The 15,000-nt window shown below is 37.7% G+C and overlaps 3 non-coding genes and 52 pseudogenes across 3 annotated transcripts; all 55 read right to left on the bottom strand.

Annotated features, from left to right (window-relative positions):
• Positions 1-59: 59 nt before the first annotated feature.
• LOC148456571 (5S ribosomal RNA) lies at positions 60-178 on the bottom strand (annotated as a pseudogene).
• Positions 179-294: 116 nt separating this feature from the next.
• LOC148456570 (5S ribosomal RNA) lies at positions 295-413 on the bottom strand (annotated as a pseudogene).
• A 116-nt stretch (positions 414-529) lies between these two features.
• LOC148456569 (5S ribosomal RNA) lies at positions 530-648 on the bottom strand (annotated as a pseudogene).
• A 351-nt stretch (positions 649-999) lies between these two features.
• LOC148456568 (5S ribosomal RNA) lies at positions 1,000-1,118 on the bottom strand (annotated as a pseudogene).
• A 115-nt stretch (positions 1,119-1,233) lies between these two features.
• Positions 1,234-1,352, bottom strand: LOC148456567 (5S ribosomal RNA; annotated as a pseudogene).
• A 116-nt stretch (positions 1,353-1,468) lies between these two features.
• Positions 1,469-1,587, bottom strand: LOC148456566 (5S ribosomal RNA; annotated as a pseudogene).
• A 116-nt stretch (positions 1,588-1,703) lies between these two features.
• Positions 1,704-1,822, bottom strand: LOC148456565 (5S ribosomal RNA; annotated as a pseudogene).
• Positions 1,823-1,938: 116 nt separating this feature from the next.
• LOC148456564 (5S ribosomal RNA) lies at positions 1,939-2,057 on the bottom strand (annotated as a pseudogene).
• Positions 2,058-2,173: 116 nt separating this feature from the next.
• On the bottom strand, positions 2,174-2,292 carry LOC148456563 (5S ribosomal RNA; annotated as a pseudogene).
• A 116-nt stretch (positions 2,293-2,408) lies between these two features.
• Positions 2,409-2,527, bottom strand: LOC148456562 (5S ribosomal RNA; annotated as a pseudogene).
• A 116-nt stretch (positions 2,528-2,643) lies between these two features.
• LOC148456561 (5S ribosomal RNA) lies at positions 2,644-2,762 on the bottom strand (annotated as a pseudogene).
• Positions 2,763-3,113: 351 nt separating this feature from the next.
• On the bottom strand, positions 3,114-3,232 carry LOC148456560 (5S ribosomal RNA; annotated as a pseudogene).
• Positions 3,233-3,348: 116 nt separating this feature from the next.
• Positions 3,349-3,467, bottom strand: LOC148456559 (5S ribosomal RNA; annotated as a pseudogene).
• A 116-nt stretch (positions 3,468-3,583) lies between these two features.
• On the bottom strand, positions 3,584-3,702 carry LOC148456558 (5S ribosomal RNA; annotated as a pseudogene).
• A 116-nt stretch (positions 3,703-3,818) lies between these two features.
• Positions 3,819-3,937, bottom strand: LOC148456557 (5S ribosomal RNA; annotated as a pseudogene).
• Positions 3,938-4,288: 351 nt separating this feature from the next.
• Positions 4,289-4,407, bottom strand: LOC148456556 (5S ribosomal RNA; annotated as a pseudogene).
• Positions 4,408-4,522: 115 nt separating this feature from the next.
• On the bottom strand, positions 4,523-4,641 carry LOC148456555 (5S ribosomal RNA; annotated as a pseudogene).
• A 116-nt stretch (positions 4,642-4,757) lies between these two features.
• LOC148456554 (5S ribosomal RNA) lies at positions 4,758-4,876 on the bottom strand (annotated as a pseudogene).
• Positions 4,877-4,992: 116 nt separating this feature from the next.
• LOC148456553 (5S ribosomal RNA) lies at positions 4,993-5,111 on the bottom strand (annotated as a pseudogene).
• A 116-nt stretch (positions 5,112-5,227) lies between these two features.
• LOC148456552 (5S ribosomal RNA) lies at positions 5,228-5,346 on the bottom strand (annotated as a pseudogene).
• Positions 5,347-5,462: 116 nt separating this feature from the next.
• On the bottom strand, positions 5,463-5,581 carry LOC148456551 (5S ribosomal RNA; annotated as a pseudogene).
• A 116-nt stretch (positions 5,582-5,697) lies between these two features.
• LOC148456550 (5S ribosomal RNA) lies at positions 5,698-5,816 on the bottom strand (annotated as a pseudogene).
• Positions 5,817-5,932: 116 nt separating this feature from the next.
• On the bottom strand, positions 5,933-6,051 carry LOC148456549 (5S ribosomal RNA; annotated as a pseudogene).
• Positions 6,052-6,402: 351 nt separating this feature from the next.
• LOC148456548 (5S ribosomal RNA) lies at positions 6,403-6,521 on the bottom strand (annotated as a pseudogene).
• A 116-nt stretch (positions 6,522-6,637) lies between these two features.
• Positions 6,638-6,756, bottom strand: LOC148456547 (5S ribosomal RNA; annotated as a pseudogene).
• A 116-nt stretch (positions 6,757-6,872) lies between these two features.
• LOC148456546 (5S ribosomal RNA) lies at positions 6,873-6,991 on the bottom strand (annotated as a pseudogene).
• A 116-nt stretch (positions 6,992-7,107) lies between these two features.
• On the bottom strand, positions 7,108-7,226 carry LOC148456545 (5S ribosomal RNA; annotated as a pseudogene).
• Positions 7,227-7,576: 350 nt separating this feature from the next.
• On the bottom strand, positions 7,577-7,695 carry LOC148456544 (5S ribosomal RNA; annotated as a pseudogene).
• Positions 7,696-7,811: 116 nt separating this feature from the next.
• On the bottom strand, positions 7,812-7,930 carry LOC148456543 (5S ribosomal RNA). The gene has a single exon (XR_015873423.1). It is a non-coding gene; the product is annotated as a 5S ribosomal RNA (ribosomal RNA).
• A 115-nt stretch (positions 7,931-8,045) lies between these two features.
• On the bottom strand, positions 8,046-8,164 carry LOC148456542 (5S ribosomal RNA; annotated as a pseudogene).
• Positions 8,165-8,280: 116 nt separating this feature from the next.
• Positions 8,281-8,399, bottom strand: LOC148456541 (5S ribosomal RNA; annotated as a pseudogene).
• A 116-nt stretch (positions 8,400-8,515) lies between these two features.
• Positions 8,516-8,634, bottom strand: LOC148456540 (5S ribosomal RNA; annotated as a pseudogene).
• Positions 8,635-8,750: 116 nt separating this feature from the next.
• Positions 8,751-8,869, bottom strand: LOC148456539 (5S ribosomal RNA; annotated as a pseudogene).
• Positions 8,870-8,985: 116 nt separating this feature from the next.
• On the bottom strand, positions 8,986-9,104 carry LOC148456538 (5S ribosomal RNA; annotated as a pseudogene).
• Positions 9,105-9,454: 350 nt separating this feature from the next.
• On the bottom strand, positions 9,455-9,573 carry LOC148456537 (5S ribosomal RNA; annotated as a pseudogene).
• Positions 9,574-9,689: 116 nt separating this feature from the next.
• LOC148456536 (5S ribosomal RNA) lies at positions 9,690-9,808 on the bottom strand (annotated as a pseudogene).
• Positions 9,809-9,924: 116 nt separating this feature from the next.
• Positions 9,925-10,043, bottom strand: LOC148456535 (5S ribosomal RNA; annotated as a pseudogene).
• A 116-nt stretch (positions 10,044-10,159) lies between these two features.
• Positions 10,160-10,278, bottom strand: LOC148456534 (5S ribosomal RNA; annotated as a pseudogene).
• Positions 10,279-10,394: 116 nt separating this feature from the next.
• On the bottom strand, positions 10,395-10,513 carry LOC148456533 (5S ribosomal RNA; annotated as a pseudogene).
• Positions 10,514-10,629: 116 nt separating this feature from the next.
• LOC148456532 (5S ribosomal RNA) lies at positions 10,630-10,748 on the bottom strand (annotated as a pseudogene).
• Positions 10,749-10,864: 116 nt separating this feature from the next.
• Positions 10,865-10,983, bottom strand: LOC148456531 (5S ribosomal RNA; annotated as a pseudogene).
• Positions 10,984-11,334: 351 nt separating this feature from the next.
• On the bottom strand, positions 11,335-11,453 carry LOC148456530 (5S ribosomal RNA). Its single transcript, XR_015874028.1, has one exon. It is a non-coding gene; the product is annotated as a 5S ribosomal RNA (ribosomal RNA).
• Positions 11,454-11,568: 115 nt separating this feature from the next.
• Positions 11,569-11,687, bottom strand: LOC148456529 (5S ribosomal RNA; annotated as a pseudogene).
• A 115-nt stretch (positions 11,688-11,802) lies between these two features.
• Positions 11,803-11,922, bottom strand: LOC148456528 (5S ribosomal RNA; annotated as a pseudogene).
• A 116-nt stretch (positions 11,923-12,038) lies between these two features.
• LOC148456527 (5S ribosomal RNA) lies at positions 12,039-12,157 on the bottom strand (annotated as a pseudogene).
• A 351-nt stretch (positions 12,158-12,508) lies between these two features.
• Positions 12,509-12,627, bottom strand: LOC148456526 (5S ribosomal RNA; annotated as a pseudogene).
• A 116-nt stretch (positions 12,628-12,743) lies between these two features.
• On the bottom strand, positions 12,744-12,862 carry LOC148456525 (5S ribosomal RNA; annotated as a pseudogene).
• Positions 12,863-12,978: 116 nt separating this feature from the next.
• On the bottom strand, positions 12,979-13,097 carry LOC148456524 (5S ribosomal RNA; annotated as a pseudogene).
• Positions 13,098-13,213: 116 nt separating this feature from the next.
• On the bottom strand, positions 13,214-13,332 carry LOC148456523 (5S ribosomal RNA; annotated as a pseudogene).
• A 116-nt stretch (positions 13,333-13,448) lies between these two features.
• Positions 13,449-13,567, bottom strand: LOC148456522 (5S ribosomal RNA; annotated as a pseudogene).
• A 116-nt stretch (positions 13,568-13,683) lies between these two features.
• Positions 13,684-13,802, bottom strand: LOC148456521 (5S ribosomal RNA; annotated as a pseudogene).
• A 116-nt stretch (positions 13,803-13,918) lies between these two features.
• On the bottom strand, positions 13,919-14,037 carry LOC148456520 (5S ribosomal RNA; annotated as a pseudogene).
• Positions 14,038-14,153: 116 nt separating this feature from the next.
• Positions 14,154-14,272, bottom strand: LOC148456519 (5S ribosomal RNA). The gene has a single exon (XR_015873774.1). It is a non-coding gene; the product is annotated as a 5S ribosomal RNA (ribosomal RNA).
• Positions 14,273-14,388: 116 nt separating this feature from the next.
• Positions 14,389-14,507, bottom strand: LOC148456518 (5S ribosomal RNA; annotated as a pseudogene).
• A 351-nt stretch (positions 14,508-14,858) lies between these two features.
• On the bottom strand, positions 14,859-14,977 carry LOC148456517 (5S ribosomal RNA; annotated as a pseudogene).
• Positions 14,978-15,000: the final 23 nt, after the last annotated feature.

Here is a 15,000-nt window from a genome sequence, read left to right as displayed (position 1 = left end):
TAAGTTGAAAAAATTAAATGTAAAATGTAATAGAAAAGTATGTTATGGCAGTATAAAATTACCTACAGCACCTGGTATTCCCAGGTGGTCTCCCATCCAAGTACTAACCAGGCCCAACACTGCATAGCTTCCAAGATCAGACGAGATTGGGCATGTCCAGGGTGGTTTGGCTGTAGGTGCTCAAAAACATTAACTTTAGAACTCTTTTACTTCTTAACTCAAGTAAATTCATTGATAAGTTGAAAAAATTTAATGTAAAATGTAATAGAAAAGAATGTTATGGCTGTATAAAATTACCTACAGCACCTGGTATTCCCAGGTGGTCTCCCATCACAGTACTAACCAGGCCCAACACTGTATAGTTTCCAATATCAGACGAGATTGGGCATGTCCAGTGTGGTTTGGCTGTAGGTGCTCAAATACATTAACTTTAGACCTCTTTTACTTCTTTACTCAAGAAAATTCATTGATAAGTTGAAAAAATTTAATGTAAAATGTAATAGAAAAGAATGTTATGGCTGCATAAAAATACCTACAGCACCTGGGATTCCCAGGTGGTCTCCCAACCATGTACTAACCAGGCCCAACACTGCATAGCTTCCAAGATCAGACGAGATTGAGCATGTCCTGTGTGGTTTGGCTGTAGGTGCTCAAAAGCATTAAATTTAGACGTCTATTACTTCTTAACTCATGTAAATTCATTGATAAGTTGAAAAAATGAAATGTAAAATGTAATTGAAAAGAATGTTATGGCAGTATAAAATTACCTACAGCACCTGGTATTCCCAGGTGGACTCCCATTCACATAATAACCATGCCCCACACTGCACAGCTTCCAAGATCAGATGACATTGGCCATGTCCAGTGTGGTTTGGCTGTAGGTGCTCAAAAACATTAACTTTAGACCTCTTTTACTTCTTAACTCAAGTAAATTCATTGATAAGTTGAAAAAATTAAATGTAAAATGTAATAGAAAAGAATGTTATCGCAGTATAAAATTACCTACAGCACCTGGTATTCCCACGTGATCTCCCATCCAAGTCCTAACCAGGCCCAACACAGCATAACTTCCAAGATCAGACGAGATTGGGCATGTCCAGTGTGGTTTGGCTGTAGGTGCGCAAAAACATTAACTTTAGACCTCTTTTACTTCTTAACTCATGTAAATTCAATGATAAGTTGAAAAATGAAATGTAAAATGTAATAGAAAAGAATGTTATGGCAGTATAAAATTACCTACAGCTCCCTGTATTCCCAGGTGGTCTCCCATCCAAGTACTAACCAGGCCCAACACTGCATAGCTTCCAAGATCAGACGAGATTGGGCATGTCCAGTGTGGTTTGGCTGTAGGTGCTCAAAAACATTAACTTTAGACCTCTATTACTTCGTAACTCAAGTAAATTCATTGATAAGTTGAAAAAATTAAATGTAAAATTTAATAGAAAAGAATGTTATGGCAGTATAAAATTACCTACAGCACCTGGTATTCTCAGGTGGTTTCCCATCCAAGTACTAACCAGGCCCAGCACTGCATAGCTTCCAAGATCAGACTAGATTGGGCATGTCCAGTGTGGTTTGGCTGTAGGTGCTCAAAAAAATTAACTTTAGGCCTCTTTTACTTCTTAACTCAAGTAAATTCATTGATAAGTTGAAAAAATTAAATGTAAAATGTAATAGAAAAGAATGTTTTGGCTGTATAAAATTACCTACAGCACCTGGTATTTCCAGGTGGTCTCCCATCCAAGTAGAAACCAGGCCCAACACTGCATAGCTTCCAAGATCAGACGAGATTGGGCATGTCCAGTGTGGTTTGGCTGTAGGTGCTCAAAAGCATTAAATTTAGACCTCTATTACTTCTTAACTCAGGTAAATTCATTGATAAGTTGAAAAAATTAAATGTAAAATGTAATAGAAAAGAATGTTATGGCAGTATAAAAGTACCTACAGCACCTGGTATTCCCAGGTGGTCTCCCATCCAAGTACTAACCATGCCCAACACTGCATAGTTTCCAAGATCAGATGACATTGGCCATGTCCAGTATGATTTGGCTGCAGGTGCTCAAAAATATTAACTTTAGACCTCTTTTACTTCTTAACTCAATTAAATTCATTGATAAGTTGAAAAAATTAAATGTAAAATGTAATAGAAAAGAATGTTATGGCAGTATAAAATTACCTACAGCACCTGGTATTCCCAGGTGGTTTCCCATCCAAGTACTAACCAGGCCCAACACTGCATAGCTTCCAAGATCAGACGACATTGGCCAGGTCCAGTGTGGTTTGGCTGTAGTTTCTCAAAAATCTTAACTTTAGACCTCTTTTACTTCTTAACTCAAGTAAATTCATTGATAAGTTGAAAAAATGTAATGTAAAATGTAATAGAAAAGAATGTTATGGCTATATAAAATTACCTACAGCACCTGGTATTCCCAGGTGGTCTCCCGTCCCAGTACTAACCAGGCCCAACACTGCATAGCTTCCAAGATCAGACGAGATTGGGCATGTCCAGTGTGGTTTGGCTGTAGGAGCTCAAAAACATTAACTTTAGACCTCTATTACTTCTTAACTCAAGTAAATTCATTGATAAGTTGAAAAAATTAAATGTAAAATGTAATAGAAAAGAATGTTATGGCTGCATAAAAATACCTACAGCACCTGGTATTCCCAGGCGGTCTCCCAACCAAGTACTACCCAAGCCCAACACTGCATAGCTTCCAAGATCAGACGAGATTGGGCATGTCCAGTGTGGTTTGGCTGTAGGTGCTCAAAAGCATTAAATTTAGACGTTTATTACTTCTTAACTCATGTAAATTCATTGATAAGTTGAAAAAATGAAACGTAAAATGTAATTGAAAAGAATGTTATGGCAGTATAAAATTACCTACAGCACCTGGTATTCCCAGGTGGACTCCCATCCACATAATAACCATGCCCAACACTGCACAGCTTCCAAGATCAGACGACATTGGCCATGTCCAGTGTGGTTTGGCTGTAGGTGCTCAAAAACATTAACTTTAGACCTCTTTTACTTCTTAACTCAAGTAAATTCATTGATAAGTTGAAAAAATTAAATGTAAAATGTAATAGAAAAGAATGTTATCGCTATATAAAATTACCTACAGCACCTGGTATTCCCAGGTGGTCTCCCGTCCCAGTACTAACCAGGCCCAACACTGCATAGCTTCCAAGATCAGGCGAGATTGGGCATGTCCAGTGTGGTTTGGCTGTAGGAGCTCAAAAACATTAACTTTAGACCTGTATTACTTATTAACTCAAGTAAATTCATTGATAAGTTGAAAAAATTAAATGTAAAATGTAACAGAAAAGAATGTTATGGCAGTATAAAATTACCTACAGCACCTGGTATTCCCAGGTGCTTTCCCATCCAAGTACTAACCAGGCCCAACACTGCATAGCTTCCAAGATCAGACGAGATTGGGCATGTCCAGTGTGGTTTTGCTGTAGGTGCCCAAAAACATTAACTTTAGACCTCTTTTACTTCTTAACTCAAGTAAATTCATTGATAAGTTGAAAAAATTAAATGTAAAATGTAATAGAAAAGAATGTTTTGGCTGTATAAAATTACCTACAGCACCTGGTATTCCCAGGTGGTCTCCCATCCAAGTATTAACCAGGCCCAACACTGCATAGTTTCCAAGATCAGACGAGATTGGGCATGTCCAGTGTGGATTGGCTGTAGGTACTCAAATACATTAACTTTAGACCTCTTTTACTTCTTTACTCAAGAAAATTCATTGATAAGTTGAAAAAATTTAATGTAAAATGTAATAGAAAAGAATGTTATGGCTGCATAAAAATACCTACAGCACCTGGGATTCCCAGGTGGTCTCCCAACCATGTACTAACCAGGCCCAACACTGCATAGCTTCCAAGATCAGACGAGATTGAGCATGTCCTGTGTGGTTTGGCTGTAGGTGCTCAAAAGCATTAAATTTAGACGTCTATTACTTCTTAACTCATGTAAATTCATTGATAAGTTGAAAAAATGAAATGTAAAATGTAATTGAAAAGAATGTTATGGCAGTATAAAATTACCTACAGCACCTGGTATTCCCAGGTGGACTCCCATTCACATAATAACCATGCCCCACACTGCACAGCTTCCAAGATCAGACGACATTGGCCATGTCCAGTGTGGTTTGGCTGTAGGTGCTCAAAAACATTAACTTTAGACCTCTTTTACTTCTTAACTCAAGTAAATTCATTGATAAGTTGAAAAAATTAAATGTAAAATGTAATAGAAAAGAATGTTATCGCAGTATAAAATTACCTACAGCACCTGGTATTCCCACGTGATCTCCCATCCAAGTCCTAACCAGGCCCAACACTGCATAACTTCCAAGATCAGACGAGATTGGGCATGTCCAGTGTGGTTTGGCTGTAGGTGCGCAAAAACATTAACTTTAGACCTCTTTTACTTCTTAACTCATGTAAATTCAATGATAAGTTGAAAAATGAAATGTAAAATGTAATAGAAAAGAATGTTATGGCAGTATAAAATTACCTACAGCTCCCTGTATTCCCAGGTGGTCTCCCATCCAAGTACTAACCAGGCCCAACACTGCATAGCTTCCAAGATCAGACGAGATTGGGCATGTCCAGTGTGGTTTGGCTGTAGGTGCTCAAAAACATTAACTTTAGACCTCTATTACTTCGTAACTCAAGTAAATTCATTGATAAGTTGAAAAAATTAAATGTAAAATTTAATAGAAAAGAATGTTATGGCAGTATAAAATTACCTACAGCACCTGGTATTCTCAGGTGGTTTCCCATCCAAGTACTAACCAGGCCCAGCACTGCATAGCTTCCAAGATCAGACTAGATTGGGCATGTCCAGTGTGGTTTGGCTGTAGGTGCTCAAAAAAATTAACTTTAGGCCTCTTTTACTTCTTAACTCAAGTAAATTCATTGATAAGTTGAAAAAATTAAATGTAAAATGTAATAGAAAAGAATGTTTTGGCTGTATAAAATTACCTACAGCACCTGGTATTTCCAGGTGGTCTCCCATCCAAGTAGAAACCAGGCCCAACACTGCATAGCTTCCAAGATCAGACGAGATTGGGCATGTCCAGTGTGGTTTGGCTGTAGGTGCTCAAAAGCATTAAATTTAGACCTCTATTACTTCTTAACTCAGGTAAATTCATTGATAAGTTGAAAAAATTAAATGTAAAATGTAATAGAAAAGAATGTTATGGCAGTATAAAAGTACCTACAGCACCTGGTATTCCCAGGTGGTCTCCCATCCAAGTACTAACCATGCCCAACACTGCATAGTTTCCAAGATCAGATGACATTGGCCATGTCCAGTATGATTTGGCTGCAGGTGCTCAAAAATATTAACTTTAGACCTCTTTTACTTCTTAACTCAATTAAATTCATTGATAAGTTGAAAAAATTAAATGTAAAATGTAATAGAAAAGAATGTTATGGCAGTATAAAATTACCTACAGCACCTGGTATTCCCAGGTGGTTTCCCATCCAAGTACTAACCAGGCCCAACACTGCATAGCTTCCAAGATCAGACGACATTGGCCAGGTCCAGTGTGGTTTGGCTGTAGTTTCTCAAAAATCTTAACTTTAGACCTCTTTTACTTCTTAACTCAAGTAAATTCATTGATAAGTTGAAAAAATGTAATGTAAAATGTAATAGAAAAGAATGTTATGGCTATATAAAATTACCTACAGCACCTGGTATTCCCAGGTGGTCTCCCGTCCCAGTACTAACCAGGCCCAACACTGCATAGCTTCCAAGATCAGACGAGATTGGGCATGTCCAGTGTGGTTTGGCTGTAGGAGCTCAAAAACATTAACTTTAGACCTCTATTACTTCTTAACTCAAGTAAATTCATTGATAAGTTGAAAAAATTAAATGTAAAATGTAATAGAAAAGAATGTTATGGCTGCATAAAAATACCTACAGCACCTGGTATTCCCAGGCGGTCTCCCAACCAAGTACTACCCAAGCCCAACACTGCATAGCTTCCAAGATCAGACGAGATTGGGCATGTCCAGTGTGGTTTGGCTGTAGGTGCTCAAAAGCATTAAATTTAGACGTTTATTACTTCTTAACTCATGTAAATTCATTGATAAGTTGAAAAAATGAAACGTAAAATGTAATTGAAAAGAATGTTATGGCAGTATAAAATTACCTACAGCACCTGGTATTCCCAGGTGGACTCCCATCCACATAATAACCATGCCCAACACTGCACAGCTTCCAAGATCAGACGACATTGGCCATGTCCAGTGTGGTTTGGCTGTAGGTGCTCAAAAACATTAACTTTAGACCTCTTTTACTTCTTAACTCAAGTAAATTCATTGATAAGTTGAAAAAATTAAATGTAAAATGTAATAGAAAAGAATGTTATCGCTATATAAAATTACCTACAGCACCTGGTATTCCCAGGTGGTCTCCCGTCCCAGTACTAACCAGGCCCAACACTGCATAGCTTCCAAGATCAGGCGAGATTGGGCATGTCCAGTGTGGTTTGGCTGTAGGAGCTCAAAAACATTAACTTTAGACCTGTATTACTTATTAACTCAAGTAAATTCATTGATAAGTTGAAAAAATTAAATGTAAAATGTAACAGAAAAGAATGTTATGGCAGTATAAAATTACCTACAGCACCTGGTATTCCCAGGTGCTTTCCCATCCAAGTACTAACCAGGCCCAACACTGCATAGCTTCCAAGATCAGACGAGATTGGGCATGTCCAGTGTGGTTTTGCTGTAGGTGCCCAAAAACATTAACTTTAGACCTCTTTTACTTCTTAACTCAAGTAAATTCATTGATAAGTTGAAAAAATTAAATGTAAAATGTAATAGAAAAGAATGTTTTGGCTGTATAAAATTACCTACAGCACCTGGTATTCCCAGGTGGTCTCCCATCCAAGTATTAACCAGGCCCAACACTGCATAGTTTCCAAGATCAGACGAGATTGGGCATGTCCAGTGTGGATTGGCTGTAGGTACTCAAATACATTAACTTTAGACCTCTTTTCCTTCTTTACTCAAGAAAATTCATTGATAAGTTGAAAAAATTAAATGTAAAATGTAATAGAAAAGAATGTTATGGCGGCATAAAAATACCTACAGCACCTGGTATTCCCAGGTGGTCTCCCAACCAAGTACTAACCAGGCCCAACACTGCATAGCTTCCAAGATCAGACGAGATTGGGCATGTCCAGTGTGGTTTCACTGTAGGTGCTCAAAGCATTAAATTTAGACGTCTATTACTTCTTAACTCATGTAAATTCATTGATAAGTTGAAAAAATGAAATGTAAAATGTAATAGAAAAGAATGTTATGGCAGTATAAAATTACCTACAGCACCTGGTATTCCCAGGTGGACTCCCATCCACATAATAACCATGCCCAACACTGCACAGCTTCCAAGATCAGATGACATTGGCAATGTCCTGTATGGTTTGGCTGTAGGTGCTCAAAAATCTTAACTTTAGACCTCTTTTACTTATTAACTCAAGTAAATTCATTGACAAGTTGAAAAAATTAAATGTAAAATGTAATAGAAAAGAATGTTATGGCAGTATAAAATTACCTACTGCACCTGGTTTTCCCAGGTTGTCTCCCATCCAAGTACTGACAAGGCCCAACACTGCATAGCTACCAAGATCAGACGAGATTGGGCATGTCCTGTGTGGTTTGGCTGTAGGTGCTCAAAAACTTTAACTTAAGACCTCTATTACTTCTTAACTCAAGTAAATTCATTGATAAGTTGAAAAAATTAAATGTAAAATGTAATAGAAAAGAATGTTATGGCAGTATAAAATTACCTACAACACCTGGTATTCCCAGGTGGTCTCCCATCCAAGTACTAACCAGGCCCAACACTGCATAACTTCCAAGATCAGACGAGATTGGGCATGTCCAGTGTGGTTTGGCTGTAGGTGCGCAAAAATATTAACTTTAGACCTCTTTTACTTCTTAACTCATGTAAATTCAATGATAAGTTGAAAAATGAAATGTTAAATGTAATAGAAAAGAATGTTATGGCAGTATAAAATTACCTACAGCTCCTGGTATTCCCAGGTTGTCTCCCATCCAAGTACTAACCAGGCCCAACACTGCATAGCTTCCAAGATCAGACGACATTGGCCATGTCCAGTGTGGTTTGGCTGTAGCTTCTCAAAAATCTTAACTTTAGACCTCTTTTACTTCTTAACTCAAGTAAATTCATTGATAAGTTGAAAAAATGTAATGTAAAATGTAATAGAAAAGAATGTTATTGCTATATAAAATTACCTACAGCACCTGGTATTCCCAGGTGGTCTCCCGTCCCAGTACTAACCAGGCCCAACACTGCATAGCTTCCAAGATCAGGCGAGATTGGGCATGTCCAGTGTGGTTTGGCTGTAGGAGCTCAAAAACATTAACTTTAGACCTCTATTACTTATTAACTCAAGTAAATTCATTGATAAGTTGAAAAAATTAAATGTAAAATGTAACAGAAAAGAATGTTATGGCAGTATAAAATTACCTACAGCACCTGGTATTCCCAGGTGGTTTCCCATCCAAGTACTAACCAGGCCAAACACTGCATAGCTTCCAAGATCAGACGAGATTGGGCATGTCCAGTGTGGTTTTGCTGTAGGTGCCCAAAAACATTAACTTTAGACCTCTTTTACTTCTTAACTCAAGTAAATTCATTGATAAGTTGAAAAAATTAAATGTAAAATGTAATAGAAAAGAATGTTTTGGCTGTATAAAATTACCTACAGCACCTGGTATTCCCAGGTGGTCTCCCATCCAAGTACTAACCAGGCCAAACACTGCATAGTTTCCAAGATCATACGAGATTGGGCATGTCCAGTGTGGATTGGCTGTAGGTGCTCAAATACATTAACTTTAGACCTCTTTTCCTTCTTTACTCAAGAAAATTCATTGATAAGTTGAAAAAATTAAATGTAAAATGTAATAGAAAAGATTGTTATGGCGGCATAAAAATACCTACAGCATCTGGTATTCCCAGGTGGTCTCCCAACCAAGTACTAACCAGGCCCAACACTGCATAGCTTCCAAGATCAGATGAGATTGGGCATGTCCAGTGTGGTTTGGCTGTAGGTGCTCAAAGCATTAAATTTAGACGTCTATTACTTCTTAACTCATGTAAATTCATTGATAAGTTGAAAAAATGAAATGTAAAATGTAACAGAAAAGAATGTTATGGCAGTATAAAATTACCTACAGCACCTGGTATTCCCAGGTGGACTCCCATCCACATAATAACCATGCCCAACACTGCACAGCTTCCAAGATCAGATGACATTGGCCATGTCCAGTGTGGTTTGGCTGTAGGAGCTCAAAAACATTAACTTTAGACCTCTATTACTTCTTAACTCAAGTAAATTCATTGATAAGTTGAAAAAATTAAATGTAAAATGTAATAGAAAAGAATGTTATGGCAGTATAAAATTACCTACAGCACCTGGTATTCACAGGTGGTTTCCCATCCAAGTACTAACCATGCCCAACACTGCATAGCTTCCAAGATCAGACGAGATTGGGCATGTCCAGTGTGGTTTGGCTGTAGGTGCCCAAAAACATTAACTTTAGACCTCTTTTACTTCTTAACTCAAGTAAATTCATTGATAAGTTGAAAAAATTAAATGTAAAATGTAATAGAAAAGAATGTTTTGGCTGTATAAATTTACCTACAGCCCCTGGTATTTCCAGGTGGTCTCCCATCCAAGTACAAACCAGGCCCGACACTGCATAGCTTCCAAGACCTGACGAGATTGGGCATGTCCAGTGTGGTTTGGCTGTAGGTGCTCAAAAACATTAACTTTAGACCTCTATTACTTCTTAACCCAAGTAAATTCATTGATAAGTTGAAAAAATTAAATGTAAAATGTAATAGAAAAGAATGTTATGGCAGTATAAAATTACCTACAGCACCTGGTATTTCCAGGTGGTCTCCCATCCAAGTACTAACTTTGTCCAACACTGCATAGCTTCCAAGATCAGACGAGATTGGGCATGTCCAGTGTGGTTTGGCTGTAGGTGCTCAAAAACATTAACTTTAGAACTCTTTTACTTCTTAACTCAAGTAAATTAATTGATAAGTTGAAAAAATTTAATGTAAAATGTAATAGAAAAGAAGGTTATGGCTGTATAAAATTACCTACAGCACCTGGTATTCCCAGGTGGTCTCCCATCCAAGTACTAACCAGGCCCAACACTGCATAGTTTCCAAGATCAGACGAGATTGGGCATGTCCAGTGTGGATTGGCTGTAGGTGCTCAAATACATTAACTTTAGACCTCTTTTACTTCTTTACTCAAGAAAATTCATTGATAAGTTGAAAAAATTAAATGTAAAATGTAATAGAAAAGAATATTATGGCTGCATAAAAATACCTACAGCACCTGGTATTCCCAGGTGGTCTCCCAACCAAGTACTAACCAGGCCCAACACTGCATAGCTTCCAAAATCAGACGAGATTGGGCATGTCCAGTGTGGTTTGGCTGTAGGTGCTCAAAAGCATTAAATTTAGACGCCTATTACTTCTTAACTCATGTAAATTCATTGATAAGTTGAAAAAATGAAATGTAAAATGTAATTGAAAAGAATGTTGTGGCAGTATAAAATTACCTACAGCACCTGGTATTCCCAGGTGGTCTCCCATCCAAGTACTAACCAGGCCCAACGCTGCATAGCTTCCAAGATCAGACGAGATTGGGCATGTCCAGTGTGGTTTGACTGTAGGTGCTCAAATACATTAACTTTAGACCTCTTTTACTTCATTACTCAAGTAAATTCATTGATAAGTTGAAAAAATTAAATGTAAAATGTAATAGAAAAGAATGTTATGGCTGCATAAAAATACCTACAGCACCTGGTATTCCCAGGCGGTCTCCCAACCAAGTACTACCCAAGCCCAACACTGCATAGCTTCCAAGATCAGACGAGATTGGGCATGTCCAGTGTGGTTTGGCTGTAGGTGCTCAAAAGAATTAAATTTAGACGTCTATTACTTCTTAACTCATGTAAATTCATTGATAAGTTGAAAAAATGAAATGTAAAATGTAATTGAAAAGAATGTTATGGCAGTATAAAATTACCTACAGCACCTGGTATTCCCAGGTGGACTCCCATCCACATAATAACCATGCCCAACACTGCACAGCTTCCAAGATCAGACGACATTGGCCATGTCCAGTGTGGTTTGGCTGTAGGTGCTCAAAAACTGTAACTTTAGACCTCTTTTACTTCATAACTCAAGTAAATTCATTGATAAGTTGAAAAAATTAAATGTAAAATGTAATAGAAAAGAATGTTATCGCAGTATAAAATTACCTTCAGCACCTGGTATTCCCAGGTGGTCTCCCATCCAAGTACTAACCAGGCCCAACACTGCATAACTTCCAAGATCAGATGAGATTGGGCATGTCCAGTGTGGTTTGGCTGTAGGTGCGCAAAAACATTAACTTTAGACCTCTTTTACTTCTTAACTCATGTAAATTCAATGATAAGTTGAAAAATGAAATGTAAAATGTAATAGAAAAGAATGTTATGGCAGTATAAAATTACCTACAGCTCCTGGTATTCCCAGGTGGTCTCCCATCCAAGTACTAACCAGGCCCAACACTGCATAGCTTCCAAGATCAGACGAGATTGGGCATGTCCAGTGTGGTTTGGCTGTAGCTGCTCAAAAAAATTAACTTTAGACCTCTTTTACTTCTTAACTCATGTAAATTCAATCATAAGTTGAAAAATGAAATGTAAAATGTAATAGAAAAGAATGTTATGGCAGTATAAAATTACCTACAGGTCCTGGTATTCCCAGGTGGTCTCCCATCCAAGTACTAACCAGGACCCAACACTGCATAGCTTCCAAGGTCAGATGAGATTGGGCATGTCCAGTGTGGTTTGGCTGTAGGTGCTCAAAAACCTTAACTTTAGACCTCTATTACTTCTGAACTCAAGTAAATTCATTGATAAGTTGAAAAAATTAAATGTAAAATTTAATAGAAAAGAATGTTATGGCAGTATAAAATTACCTACAGCACCTGGTATTTCCAGGTGGTCTCCCATCCAAGTACTAAGCAGGCCCAACACTGCATAGCTTCCAAGATCAGACTAGATTGGGCATGTCCAGTGTGGTTTGGCTGTAGGTGCTCAAAAACATTAACTTTAGACATCTTTTACTTCTTAACTCAAGTAAATTCATTGATAAATTGAAAAAATTAAATGTAAAATGTAATAGAAAAGAATGTTATGGCAGTATAAAAGTACCTACAGCACCTGGTATTCCCAGGATGTCTCCCATCCACATACTAACTATGCCCAACACTGCATAGCTTCCAAGATAAGATGACATTGGCCATGTCCTGTATGGTTTGGCTGTAGGTGCTCAAAAATCTTAACTTTAGACCTCTTTTACTTATTAACTCAAGTAAATTCATTGACAAGTTGAAAAAATTAAATGTAAAATGTAATAGAAAAGAATGTTATGGCAGTATAAAATTACCTACTGCACCTGGTTTTCCCAGGTGGTCTCCCATCCAAGTACTAACCAGGCCAAACACTGCATAGCTTCCAAGATCAGACGAGATTGGGCATGTCCAGTGTGGTTTTGCTGTAGGTGCCCAAAAACATTAACTTTAGACCTCTTTTACTTCTTAACTCAAGTAAATTCATTGATAAGTTGAAAAAATTAAATGTAAAATGTAATAGAAAAGAATGTTTTGGCTGTATAAAATTACCTACAGCACCTGGTATTCCCAGGTGGTCTCCCATCCAAGTACTAACCAGGCCCAACACTGCATAGTTTCCAAGATCATACGAGATTGGGCATGTCCAGTGTGGATTGGCTGTAGGTGCTCAAATACATTAACTTTAGACCTCTTTTCCTTCTTTACTCAAGAAAATTCATTGATAAGTTGAAAAAATTAAATGTAAAATGTAATAGAAAAGATTGTTATGGCGGCATAAAAATACCTACAGCATCTGGTATTCCCAGGTGGTCTCCCAACCAAGTACTAACCAGGCCCAACACTGCATAGCTTCCAAGATCAGATGAGATTGGGCATGTCCAGTGTGGTTTGGCTGTAGGTGCCCAAAAACATTAACTTTAGACCTCTTTTACTTCTTAACTCAAGTAAATTCATTGATAAGTTGAAAAAATTAAATGTAAAATGTAATAGAAAAGAATTTTTTGGCTGTATAAATTTACCTACAGCACCTGGTATTTCCAGGTGGTCTCCCATCCAAGTAAAAACCAGGCCCGACACTGCATAGCTTCCAAGACCTGACGAGATTGGGCATGTCCAGTGTGGTTTGGCTGTAGGTGCTCAAAAACATTAACTTTAGACCTCTATTACTTCTTAACCCAAGTAAATTCATTGATAAGTTGAAAAAATTAAATGTAAAATGTAATAGAAAAGAATGTTATGGCAGTATAAAATTACCTACAGCACCTGGTATTTCCAGGTGGTCTCCCATCCAAGTACTAACTTTGCCCAACACTGCATAGCTTCCAAGATCAGACGAGATTGGGCATGTCCAGTGTGGTTTGGCTGTAGGTGCTCAAAAACATTAACTTTAGAACTCTTTTACTTCTTAACTCAAGTAAATTAATTGATAAGTTGAAAAAATTTAATGTAAAATGTAATAGAAAAGAAGGTTATGGCTGTATAAAATTACCTACAGCACCTGGTATTCCCAGGTGGTCTCCCATCCAAGTACTAACCAGGCCCAACACTGCATAGTTTCCAAGATCAGACGAGATTGGGCATGTCCAGTGTGGATTGGCTGTAGGTGCTCAAATACATTAACTTTAGACCTCTTTTACTTCTTTACTCAAGAAAATTCATTGATAAGTTGAAAAAATTAAATGTAAAATGTAATAGAAAAGAATATTATGGCTGCATAAAAATACCTACAGCACCTGGTATTCCCAGGTGGTCTCCCAACCAAGTACTAACCAGGCCCAACACTGCATAGCTTCCAAGATCAGAAGAGATTGGGCATGTCCAGTGTGGTTTGGCTGTAGGTGCTCAAAAGCATTAAATTTAGACGCATATTACTTCTTAACTCATGTAAATTCATTGATAAGTTGAAAAAATGAAATGTAAAATGTAATTGAAAAGAATGTTATGGCAGTATAAAATTACCTACAGCACCTGGTATTCCCAGGTGGTCTCCCATCCAAGTACTAACCAGGCCCAACACTGCATAGCTTCCAAGATCAGACGAGATTGGGCATGTCCAGTGTGGTTTGACTGTAGGTGCTCAAATACATTAACTTTAGACCTCTTTTACTTCATTACTCAAGTAAATTCATTGATAAGTTGAAAAAATTAAATGTAAAATGTAATAGAAAAGAATGTTATGGCTGCATAAAAATACCTACAGCACCTGGTATTCCCTGGCGGTCTCCCAACCAAGTACTACCCAAGCCCAACACTGCATAGCTTCCAAGATCAGACGAGATTGGGCATGTCCAGTGTGGTTTGGCTGTAGGTGCTCAAAAGAATTAAATTTAGACGTCTATTACTTCTTAACTCATGTAAATTCATTGATAAGTTGAAAAAATGAAATGGAAAATGTAATTGAAAAGAATGTTATGGCAGTATAAAATTACCTACAGCACCTGGTATTCCCAGGTGGACTCCCATCCACATAATAACCATGCCCAACACTGCACAGCTTCCAAGATCAGACGACATTGGCCATGTCCAGTGTGGTTTGGCTGTAGGTGCTCAAAAACTTTAACTTTAGACCTCTTTTACTTCTTAACTCAAGTAAATTCATTGATAAGTTGAAAAAATTAAATGTAAAATGTAATAGAAAAGAATGTTATCGCAGTATAAAATTACCTTCAGCATCTGGTATTCCCAGGTGGTCTCCCATCCAAGTACTAACCAGGCCCAACACTGCATAACTTCCAAGACCAGATGAGATTGGGCATGTCCAGTGTGGTTTGGCTGTAGGTGCGCAAAAACATTAACTTTAGAC

Source organism: Taudactylus pleione, unplaced genomic scaffold (genome assembly GCF_031769625.1).
Source record: "Taudactylus pleione unplaced genomic scaffold, aTauple2 ptg000967l, whole genome shotgun sequence".
NCBI lineage: Eukaryota > Metazoa > Chordata > Amphibia > Anura > Myobatrachidae > Taudactylus > Taudactylus pleione.
This window is presented reverse-complemented; position numbering and strand designations above follow the sequence as displayed.